The sequence below is a fragment of the Prunus mume genome, linkage group LG2 (genome assembly GCF_029339155.1).
Source record: "Prunus mume cultivar Tortuosa linkage group LG2, ASM2933915v1, whole genome shotgun sequence".
NCBI lineage: Eukaryota > Viridiplantae > Streptophyta > Magnoliopsida > Rosales > Rosaceae > Prunus > Prunus mume.
Window position 1 is genome coordinate 25,691,775 of NC_142699.1, and position 12,995 is coordinate 25,704,769.

General features: G+C 36.1%; 1 pseudogene; it reads right to left on the reverse strand.

The window, feature by feature from the left end:
• Positions 1-4,907: 4,907 nt before the first annotated feature.
• LOC148919913 (glucan endo-1,3-beta-glucosidase 6 pseudogene) lies at positions 4,908-12,311 on the reverse strand (annotated as a pseudogene).
• Between the last annotated feature and the right edge of the window lie 684 nt (positions 12,312-12,995).

A 12,995-nucleotide genomic window follows, 5' to 3' on the forward strand; every position in this document is an offset into this window, starting at 1 on the left:
AAATAAGATCTTTCTATTCAAACAGAGGTTTTCAACTCACCTCTGTAACCAGCAAAGCCTGTTCAACAGGCACTTGCACATCTTCAAGCACATCAACAACTTCAGGTACATGAACAACTTCAGCCACAGGCACAAAATCATGACTCTGCACATCATGATTCAACATTAACATAAACCCATTTTGGCATTTTTTACAAACCCATTTTGTATACTTGAATTATAAAGAAACCCATTTTTGTACAAACCCATTTTGGCATTTGTATAAACCCATTTTGTACACTTGAAGTATAAAGACACCCATTTTGTACCCTTGAAGTAAAAAAGAAACCCATTTCGTATTACACAAGTATAAAGAAACCCATTTCATCAAAAGCTGGAAAATAAGATCTTTCTATTCAAGCAGAGGTTTTCAACTCACCTCTGTAACCAGCAAAGCTTGTTCAACAGGCACTTGCACATCTTCAAGCACATCAACAACTTCAGGTACATGAACAACTTCAGCCACAGGCACAAAATCATGACTCTGCACATCATGATTCAACATTAACATAAACCCATTTTGGCATTTTTTACAAACCCATTTTGTATACTTGAATTATAAAGAAACCCATTTTTGTACAAACCCATTTTGGCATTTGTATAAACCCATTTTGTACACTTGAAGTATAAAGACACCCATTTTGTACCCTTGAAGTAAAAAAGAAACCCATTTCGTACACCTGAAGTATAAAGAAACCCATTTCATCAAAAGCTGGAAAATAAGATCTTTCTATTCAAACAGAGGTTTTCAACTCACCTCTGTAACCAGCAAAGCCTGTTCAACAGGCACTTGCACATCTTCAAGCACATCAACAACTTCAGGTACATGAACAACTTCAGCCACAGGCACAAAATCATGACTCTGCACATCATGATTCAACATTAACATAAACCCATTTTGGCATTTTTTACAAACCCATTTTGTATACTTGAATTATAAAGAAACCCATTTTTGTACAAACCCATTTTGGCATTTGTATAAACCCATTTTGTACACTTGAAGTATAAAGACACCCATTTTGTACCCTTGAAGTAAAAAAGAAACCCATTTCGTACACCTGAAGTATAAAGAAACCCATTTCATCAAAAGCTGGAAAATAAGATCTTTCTATTCAAACGAGGTTTTCAACTCACCTCTGTAACCAGCAAAGCTCGTTCAATGCACTTGCACATCTTCAAGCACATCAACAACTTCAGGTACATGAACAACTTCAGCCACAGGCACAAAATCATGACTCGCACATCATGATTCAACATTAACATAAACCCATTTTGGCATTTTTACAAACCCATTTTGTATACTTGAATTATAAAGAAACCCATTTTTGTACAAACCCATTTTGGCATTTGTATAAACCCATTTTGTACACTTGAAGTATAAAGACACCCATTTTGTACCCTTGAAGTAAAAAGAAACCCATTTCGTACACAAGTATAAAGAAACCCATTTCATCAAAAGCTGGAAAATAAGATCTTTCTATTCAAAGAGGTTTTCAACTCACCTCTGTAACCAGCAAAGCTCTGTTCAATGTGCACTTGCACATCTTCAAGCACATCAACAACTTCAGGTACATGAACAACTTCAGCCACAGGCACAAAATCATGACTCGCACATCATGATTCAACATTAACATAAACCCATTTTGGCATTTTTTACAAACCCATTTTGTATACTTGAATTATAAAGAAACCCATTTTTGTACAAACCCATTTTGGCATTTGTATAAACCCATTTTGTACACTTGAAGTATAAAGACACCCATTTTGTACCCTTGAAGTAAAAAGAAACCCATTTCATACACAAGTATAAAGAAACCCATTTCATCAAAAGCTGGAAAATAAGATCTTTCTATTCAAAGAGGTTTTCAACTCACCTCGTAACCAGCAAAGCCTGTTCAACAGGCACTTGCACATCTTCAAGCACATCAACAACTTGGTACATGAACAACTTCAGCCACAGGCACAAAATCATGACTCTGCACATCATGATTCAACATTAACATAAACCCATTTTGGCATTTTTTACAAACCCATTTTGTATACTTGAATTATAAAGAAACCCATTTTTGTACAAACCCATTTTGGCATTTGTATAAACCCATTTTGTACACTTGAAGTATAAAGACACCCATTTTGTACCCTTGAAGTAAAAAAGAAACCCATTTCGTACACAAGTATAAAGAAACCTATTTCATCAAAAGCTGGAAAATAAGATCTTTCTATTCAAACAGAGGTTTTCAACTCACCTCTGTAACCAGAGGACGCCCAAGTGCTAGATTGAAGTCATCCTACAGAAAAAAGAAAAAACGCTAAGAAAATTGTAGATAAGAATAGAATTGTTGAGAACATTTGAGGAATGTACCTGTGCTGTGGTGGGTGCCAGGAGTACAGGTGGATCAAAACGCTCAAAACCCAGGTTGGTGATTGTAGTATTAAGGTCATCAACAATTTTCTGTGCCCTGGAAGCCATGTTCGAACTTGTGGAGAGAAATTGTGCTAGAGGAAAATGAAATTACAGAGACAAACGAGAGCTTGTGAAAGATTATGGCGGTGAATACTCTGCGTTTTGCTGGAGAGCTGTAGAACTAACTAAATGTTTCCCTCCCAATTACGAATGCAAGAGAGAGAAGGGCATGGTTGTCTTTTAATCTCTCTCTCTCTCTCTTTTTTTTTTTTTTTTTTTTTTAAGGTGTGTTGGGGAAGTTTTGCTTTTTATTTCCTGTTGTTTCTTTCTTTTCTATTTTTCATCGGATTTCTTCTTCTTTATTTATTTATTTATTTATTTTTTGGTGTCTTTTTCTATTTCCCCTCATATCATTTATTGAAGATTGTATTAATTTGTTTTAAAGTTAGATGGTTATATTGGTCCTTCTTTAAAATATTTTCTTGTTCAATCTCACTTAATAAGTTATTGGAAGAATTGTGAGTCTCAGGGAATATTTGAAATTTTAACTGAAGCCATCGTTAAGAAAACAAAATTTTGAGCTCAAAGTAGTGGTGAAATGAAATTTATTGACGTGTCGACATGTTATTGGACCGTGAGGCGCATTTTGACCAACCTTCCTTGTGCTATACTCTCAAAGTCCTTCAAGTTACTTTTCTTTTCTCCACACACATTGTTGGTGCACATGACAACCTAATTTTTGTAAGAGCATTCATTCACTCACACTTGGTGATTTTCAATGTTTACACTTTTACTTTATGCAATTCATCTTCTTTGAATTTGATAATATAATTTTTTTTAAATTGAACTGGCAAGTTTAAGTGGGTTTGGTTCTTTTATGTGATTGTACATGAACTATTTCTATATTGGATTGGAAGAACGATCGATTGATATTGGGAAGGAACTTGAATTGCGGATTGTGTTCGACTTAAAATAAAGGTATATTGATAGGGATTTTGTTGGTTTTTGTAAGGCATTGCAAACATGTTCGAGTTAAAATTAGTCATATATTGGAAAACTAGAGTTCCTTGGAGGTCTTTATAAGACACTCTTGGAAATAAAATAGTTTGGATTGGGCTTTTCAAGTGGTCCAATTGAGTGGCTTGTTTTACGTAAAAGGTGTGACTAGATAGAAGCGGTTTGTTTCAATTCAACTCATTATAGGATTTTTCTTTTTCAATTTTAGAGTGGAAGAAACATGATTTTGGGATTTGTAACCAGCTAAATGCTTGCTGATATGAAATCAAGCCTATTAATTAACTGATTCTCCAATAGTTTTTAGAGGGCTACAATACAAATACAATGCTGTTTATGCCATAAGTCACAAATTAAATTAGGGTATTTTAATATGTAATATTATGTTTGAAAAATAAGTGTGTTTTGAGTATGTTGACTTGAGATGGATCAGTGGAAGCTAGAGTTTCAAGCTTGTAATAGCACAAAGGAGAGGACTAGCAGGTAGGTGTTTTTCAAGCAGTTATCTGCTAATCTAGGTTGATTGAAAAGTCTGGAAACTAATATTCAATGTCCAAACATGACTTACAATAATAAACTACATATAGGAAGTAGAGATTAGTAAATATTGGTTCTCTATTATTATTTTATAGACAATAGAATTTTTTATTTTTTATACAAGTAATATTCTACTTTAAATTAACCTAAATTACGGGAAAAGGAATTCAAATTCGGGTCTTGAGTGGGAGTACATCCGCTCTAGCCAACTTAACTAAGCCCATGTCTGCAATAGAATTTCATTAAGAAGAGAGAAAAAGTACAAAACATGTCCACAGGAAAAACAAAAACTTAAGAAAATCTGAAAGAGGCCGAGGCTTTAGTCAAGATTTATATACAATATTGTTTTACCTTGGTCGCTCTACGTATTTCTTGCCAAACAAGGAGCCAAGGGTATTCGAAACCCGGACCTCCAGTCTTTACCTCCCAATCCACATTCGGTTCTAAAATAAGCATTTTCTTATTTAAAATTTGGGATAATTTGGTTTGGGGTGTACACATTTGTTGGATTAGATAACAGATTGTTATTTGCCAAAGCCATCCTCTCCTTGTCAAGTACGTACCCTTGTTTGCAAATACAGAGCAAAAACACTTGAAATTCTTTGAAGGAATTACTAGGTCACGAAAAACACACAATCCCATTAATAATCCCAGCTGAAGCGAGCAGTTACATTGTTATCACCCAAAAGACTCCTAAAGAAGACAAAATTTTCTTCATGGTTAAAATAATTCAAGGCAAATCTAGTTTCAAATATGCAAATTGCTGACAACTTGACGGTTTACCTTCCCAATTTCAAACGCATGAACTGCAACCAGCAAATGGTCAATTGCTCTTTACCTTGCACCAGGTTATCCTACATGAAAGGGAATGGTCTAGGTAATGTGGTTCCACATGACTCCGAAGCCTTGGAATTCACACAACGGTTAGCGAAAAGAAATTGAAAATTGCAACCAGGCTTAGAGGCTTTTGGAGACACCCGAATCTCCTTTCTGCACCGCCGTAATATGGTTCGATCATTATCTCAAATCTGCAAGATCCAACTGATGGGTTTGTTTTGGTGATCATCAAAAGGTTTAGAAATTTGCAAGCTACATCAAGTTGATTGTTCCTCTGGTAGTAACTATTAACCGCATACGAAATGTTTCCTCGAGCATCCAAGTTGCCACAAGATGTCCCGTAACCAAGGCTGGTGCAATCGGCAAGTCCACAAGCATAACTCACACTTAGCGCTACTTGAGGGTCATCAAGGTTCGCTGATGGCTTCATCACGCACCACTTGCGGTCCAAATAGTGCACACCTTTTGCTGGAACTAAAGACCCTGAATTTGTGCTGCCAAGGTTAAGCTGGTATTTTGCTATCCCATCCCCAGTGTCGTTCAAAATTTCCTGGATCAATGCTTTTTGCATCCTCGTCAATCAAACTGACTAGATAAGCATCAATTGGACCTGGTCTCATTGGGTTGGGGTTCCTCTGCCACCCAATATGTGGGACATAGAACCTTGATTGAACCTCTGAGCATAAACTATGTTAGCATTCCGGTCTCCATCTGTTGGCCATCCAATCTCTCCGACTATGATTGGTAAGTTTCCGAAGCCATTCTTTTGCAGGGCCCACACAAGAGTATCATAATTTGCATCAAACATATTGTAGCAGGTTAAATTCCATCCGTAATGGGTGATGCATTGCCATCAAAAGAAGGCATAATCAACAGGGAAGTTGGAGTCAATGTAAAGGCTTATACATGTTCACGGTGAATGGGGCACCATTGTCGCTCAAGAACTTGACCATTTGAAGCATTAGCCCATGAATATCAGTTCGGAAGTCACCACCTGATGGAAGAAGCCCATTTGAACTTGCATATAACTGAGATAATTATAGGTGATGGAGAAGCAGTTCTAGAAATTGTAACAGCAATGACAGAGTAAGGTGATGGTTATGGAGTGGCAGTGCCAAAGAAGTGAGGCTGGGGTGTGAAAGTTTAAGTAATGTTAAATTCTAATGATAATAATGGCACTTCCTGTTAATCTTCTGTAGTTCCTCATCACTTCTATTTAGTCATGCTGATGTATGTACCCCCTCTAACGTAACAAGTAGCAGGTTTGGAGGAAATCAAATCAAATAAACTAAAAACTGCCAAAATACGTGCATGATTTGAAGTTGAACAAAGACCCCAAAAATCCATGTTTCCAGATTCTTGCAAGATTTGCCAAAATTCCTACAATAATTTATTAGAAAACAAAAATTTCCCACCTTACACTTGGTAGAAACAAAAATCCGAAAAAGAAAAAAGACGGTATTTGTGTCATGTATTTACTTATTCAGTGATCAAAACAATAGTGATGATATTAGTGGAGTGGGGCTAGTGATGATAAGCTGTTTATAGTTGAGAAACTAACTAGTGATGAACCTGGTCAAATGGTTGTTAGGGATGGTCCAGTAGCTAGTATCTCATCATTAAAGGCATATGGATATGGCATAGTGGAGAGTAATTGTGTCGAAATTTTCTTATTAATGGTAGTTTCAATGCCAAAGCACACTTCCTATGCCAAAGCACACTTCTTTAGGCATATGGTATCTTCTTATTACAGATGCGCAGTCTTCCTATTCCAAATACGTCTAACTAGAAAAGGTATTGCCAAATTGTGTATTACTTTTGCCCCAGTTGGTTTTCATGGGAAAGGAGACTTGGTCCCATGTTTGGTAAGTTCAGGCATGGGAAATCGTTGCCTGACCTATGGGAAAGTAGAGGGAAAATGAAGCCATCCTCCCAACTTGGGGAGAAATTATAGAATGATCTGTATCACCACGTCAGCTGGTGATACTTCCACTCAAAATTTGCCACATGTATTTTTTTAAACAAAATTAAAATATATTTTACAACTGGACTTTGGCTTACAACTTTACCCTTCAACTTTAATGACCCTAACCCTTCCCCCCTCCGGCTTCCCTGTGTTATGCCCCTGCTATCGGCGCCACACAACCCTCTTCCCTTCCCCTCAGCCACCCACCCGGCCTTCCCTCCTCCAATATTCCCACCCCCTCTCTCCCTCTCATTTTCGGTGAAAAGTTAAACCCATTAATAAAAAAGCCAACAATCTTAAAAATATGTGCAAACCCATTAAACATGAAACCATAAATCTTTAAATAAATAAATAAATAAAACACTAGTGAAAGAAGGGAAGATTGACGTAATGGGCAACCATGAATTAATTGTGTTATAGAGCAAGTCATTGGGGCGGGGCTTGATGAAAGAAATCCGACCAAAAATCTCCCCCTTCTACATCAGATTCTTCTTCTTCCTCACCATCTTCATTATCAGCTTTCATTCAAGGTCTTTTTAAAAGAGTAAGAAGTGAAATTTTCAGAGATTACCCATCTTCTTTAGCTTCAAGGGTGTCTCCAGAGATAAAATGGTAGAGTTTGACTGGATTTTGCTTATGGGTTTTGAGTCCTTTGACAATAGAAGTTCTTTAGATTCATTAACTATGAAGACGGTGAAGGCTGAGGTAGGTGGTGAGGGAGAAGGAAAGACGTGTGGTGTTGCAGATAGCAGGGATAGCGTAGGGAAGAAGACGGTGGACAGGGAAGACGGTGGGGAGGGGTTTCAGTGATTAAAGTTGAAAGGTAAAGTTGGTAGCCAAAGTCCAGCAGTAAAATATATTTTAATTTTGTTAAAAAAAAATACATGTGGCAGATTTTGAGTGGGAGTATCACCAGGTGATGTGGTGATACAGTATCATTCTATAATTTCTCCAACTTGGGTTTTGTTTTCCCTCATCATGGGAAAGTTTGGGAAAATGAGCCAATGTTAAATAAATATTTTATATGACCATTTTGTCCCCATTAACAATTTTGAATTACAATATATTATTAAATGCATTCTTTTTTTATTTGATTTAATATGGGTATAATTGAAAATTTATATAAACTTTGTTTTCCATTCCTACTCAAAACAAACATAGGAAAGGAAATAAAGTGATATCTCCTGGTTACTCTCCTAGCATTACCAAACGTGGGAAATGAATCTTCAATTTCCCATCCCTTGAAAATGATTTGCCCTCAAATTCGTTACATGAACCAAACGGGGCCTTGGTATTACAACTGAAAGCTCCCACTCATCCAGCCCTCTAATAAAAACTAAGAAGTAATAAGAAGATGAAGAAAAATGAAGGAAGCTTCTAAAAGAAAAAGACTTCCATTGTTACCCAAGCATTATAGATAACATGTGAAGAGATCAATACTTTAGAATTTATCACAATCATGTTTCCCCTTTGTTGACTAGCTGTATGGTCTCCCCAGTTAGCGGGGGCCCTAACTCGGGTCAGGACCAGTTAGTAGGTTAATCAAACCCTGGATTGACGGATTCCGGTGAACTATCTGGATAAGGAGGTCCTTCTGATCCTTTAGAAAAACATGCACATTCTAAACAACAAGAGAGACTATCAAAAGGGGCGGGACTGGTGTGGTACTAGCCAAATCCCCTCCGATGCCTAATTTATGGGCTGAATTGAAGATGTTCTTGGGGGAGTGAATGAGTGGATTTTTCCGGAAAGTGGAGTTATTATCTTTGTCTCAATGTAGGTGAAGGGTATTTATAGGAGAAGAGGGAGATCATATCTACTTAAATCCAACCTAGAAGAGATCTTCAACCACTCCTCATGTTAGGATAGGAGGGTGGCTATAGGCGTTAGTCACCATGCTGATTTCTGGGGACCAGCAATTGAATGACGCTTGGACTGGATTTGAAGTGTTCCTTTTCAGTCTTGTCCTGTCACCCACGTGGTTTAACTTGTGTAGAGAAGCTATCTTCCTTAGATTCACTAATTAGCTTGATTTGCTCCTCAGTCGCCTGAGGAGGATATTGGGACGTTCCACCTTAGTATATGGCTCAGGTGGTTCTGATCGTGAGCAGACTCCGTCCAACCGACCTTGGGTCTGGCAGGGGCCTGCGATGTGATCGGGTCGGTAGGTTTGCTTTTGAGGTAGTGACCCGTCATGGTGAGTCAGGTCGGGTTAGCACATAGGGGTGTCTATTTCACTGATCACATGGCACCATAGTATAGGCTTGGCGATATGGCCTATTAACCCCCTTTACTCATTTTGATCAAACCTGGTGAAGAACAAACAGCGTCTTCACAAAGAATTGATCATATATAACACTACCATTTATCTTATTACAGGACTGCTATCTCACTCTCTTGAAAAAAAAAAAAAAACACACACACACACACACACAAACATATGTAAGGCATAATAGAAGCCCAAATTAACTACATCAAGGCAATATAAACCAAGATTTTATTGGGCATGCCAAAATAAATTATACAAATTAATAAATAAACCCAATCCTAGATATGTATTTATAAAAAAAACCCAAACACTATTTAAACATAAAAACACACCCAAAATTAACCCCAAAGTCAACTTTTTGGGTGTGTTTATAAATGGATTTTGAGTGTGTGTAATGATGGGTTTTGGGTGTGTTTATAAAGTGTTTTGGGTGTTGGGTTTTTTTTATAATTTTAGCCTCCATTTTGGGTATTTTAGTGAAACTCCCAATAAATTATGCATTAAAAAAATTAAGAATATTGCTTTATATACCCAAGTTCGGATACCCCTATTTGTAAATTAGAATAGCTCAAAATGTGTGACACAATTCTACTAAACCTAAATTTACATAAAGATGTTTGTATGTGTGTACCTGTGAGAGCATCTCCAAACCAAAGTATGAGGTAAATGTGTGTTATTGATAACCTATGTGACACTTTACCTCAAATATTTGCCTCATCAAAAGCTTGTCGCTCCAAGAATGAGGCAAATGTTTGATGAAAATGTATCTTTTGATAACCTATATATGTGGCAATTCAATTCAACCATTTACCTCATCAAAAGTTGCCTCATCGGAGGAATGAGTCAAATAGTTAGAGGAATTATATGTTATACGACACAAAGAATAAAAGGCCCTTTACTAATATAAAATTCAAGTGAGTCCAAAATTCCTCACATTTTCCTCTTTACTTATCACTAGGGAAGGCAATTTTGCCTTACTTCCAACCTCATTCATTGAAGAAGATACCTCACCCATTGAGGTTGCTTTAACTCAACTACCATGCCAACGCATCCACTTTGCTATGTCACTAAGAGTGCTGCTATTTCCACCCCCTTGTCCTATTTCCTCACCCACCTTATCTTCAAAATTTTAAAGACAATTTGTCCATTTGTAAAATGACTTCTAAGGACTTAAAGGAAAAAAACTCAACTAACATATCCCATCTATTCTAGGGTTTGACAAAAAGAAGAAGAAAAAATTAAAGAAGAAATTGTACATTTTTTTCCCCTCTGCAAAACCAGCCAACAAAAAAATTTCATGTTTCAATAATTAATAACAGTAAAAGAAAATTGAACCAAACAAATTAAGAAAGTCTCATCTTCTCTCTCTCTCTTCACTTTTTTTTTTAATTATTATTATTTTTTATTTTTTATTTTTTATTTTTTTAATCATTATCAAAGCTGCACAGAGACTTAATCCTTGGAAAGTATTTTTTGGGAGGAGATGGGTGTTGTTCACGGTAGTTTTCTTGGTTGTCAAGAGATGAATTTGATAATATAATTTTTTTTAAATTGAACTGGCAAGTTTAAGTGGGTTTGGTTCTTTTATGTGATTGTACATGAACTATTTCTATGTTGGATTGGAAGAACGATCGATTGATATTGGGAAGGAACTTGAATTGCGGATTGTGTTCGACTTAAAATAAAGGTATATTGATAGGGATTTTGTTGGTTTTTGTAAGGCATTGCAAACATGTTCGAGTTAAAATTAGTCATATATTGGAAAACTAGAGTTCCTTGGAGGTCTTTATAAGACACTCTTGGAAATAAAATAGTTTGGATTGGGCTTTTCAAGTGGTCCAATTGAGTGGCTTGTTTTACGTAAAAGGTGTGACTAGATAGAAGCGGTTTGTTTCAATTCAACTCATTATAGGATTTTTCTTTTTCAATTTTAGAGTGGAAGAAACATGATTTTGGGATTTGTAACCAGCTAAATGCTTGCTGATATGAAATCAAGCCTATTAATTAACTGATTCTCCAATAGTTTTTAGAGGGCTACAATACAAATACAATGCTGTTTATGCCATAAGTCACAAATTAAATTAGGGTATTTTAATATGTAATATTATGTTTGAAAAATAAGTGTGTTTTGAGTATGTTGACTTGAGATGGATCAGTGGAAGCTAGAGTTTCAAGCTTGTAATAGCACAAAGGAGAGGACTAGCAGGTAGGTGTTTTTCAAGCAGTTATCTGCTAATCTAGGTTGATTGAAAAGTCTGGAAACTAATATTCAATGTCCAAACATGACTTACAATAATAAACTACATATAGGAAGTAGAGATTAGTAAATATTGGTTCTCTATTATTATTTTATAGACAATAGAATTTTTTAATTTTTTATACAAGTAATATTCTACTTTAAATTAACCTAAATTACGGGAAAAGGAATTCAAATTCGGGTGCTGAGTGGGGAGTACATTCGCTCTAGCCAACTTAACTAAGCCCATGTCTGCAATAGAATTTCATTAAGAAGAGAGAAAAAGTACAAAACATGTCCACAGGAAAAACAAAAACTTAAGAAAATCTGAAAGAGGCCGAGGCTTTAGTCAAGATTTATATACAATATTGTTTTACCTTGGTCGCTCTACGTATTTCTTGCCAAACAAGGAGCCAAGGGTATTCGAAACCCGGACCTCCAATCTTTACCTCCCAATCCACATTCGGTTCTAAAATAAGCATTAGGCAATTCAGAAGTCGACAGGACCCGTCTTGAATTCCTTGGAACCAAGGACATCCATAACATCAGACACATCTACAATATCAGCCACAGCCACAACATATGATTCTGCACATCATGATTCAACATTAACATAAACCCATTTTTCTACAAACCCATTTTGGCATTTTTTACAAACCCATTTTGTATACTTGAATTATAAACAAACCCATTTTGGCATTTTGTACAAACCCATTTTATACACTTGAAGTATAAAGAAACCCATTTCATGAAAAGCTGGAAAATAATTTATCTTTATATTCAGACAGAAGTTTTCAACTCACATTTGTAACCAGAGGACGCCGAAGTGCTAGATTGAACTCATCCTACAGAAAAAATAAAAAAAAAGCTAAGAAACTTGTAGATAAGATGAGGAATGTACCTGTACTGTGGTGGGTGCTAGGAGTACAGGTGGATCAAAACGCTCAAAATCCAAGTTGGTGATTGTAGTATTGAGGTCATCGACAATTTGCTGTGCCCTGGAAGCCATGTTCGAACTTGTGGAGAGAAATTGTGCTAATCATTTATTAAAGATTGTATTAATTTATTTTAAAGTTTGATGGTTATATGGTACTTCTTTAAAATATTTTCATGTTCAATCTCACTTAACAAGTTATTGGAAGAATTGTGAGTCTCGGGGAATATTCGAAATTTTAATTGAAGCCATCGTTAAGAAAACAAAGTTTTGGGCTCAAAGTAATGGTGAAATGAAATTTATTGACATGGCGACATGCTATTGGATTGTGAGGCGCTGATATCGTTGAGAAAACAAAGTCATTTTGACCAACCTTGCTTGTGCTAAACTCTCAAAGTCCTTCAAGTTACTTTTCTTTTCTCCACACACATTGTTGGTGCACATGACAACCCAATTTTTGTAAGAGCATTCATTCACTCACACTTGGTCATTTTCAATGTTTACACTTTACTTTATGCAATTCATCTGCTTTGAATTTGATAATATAATTTTTTTAAATTGAACTGGCAAGTTTAAGTGGGTTTGGTTCTTTTGTGTGATTGTACATGAACTATTTCTATACTGGATTGGAAGAACGATTGATTGATATTGGGAAGGAACTTGAATTGCGGATTGTGTTCGACTTAAAATAAAGGTATATATATTGATAGAGATTTTGTTGGTTTTTATAAGGCATTGCAAACATGTTTGAGTTGAAGT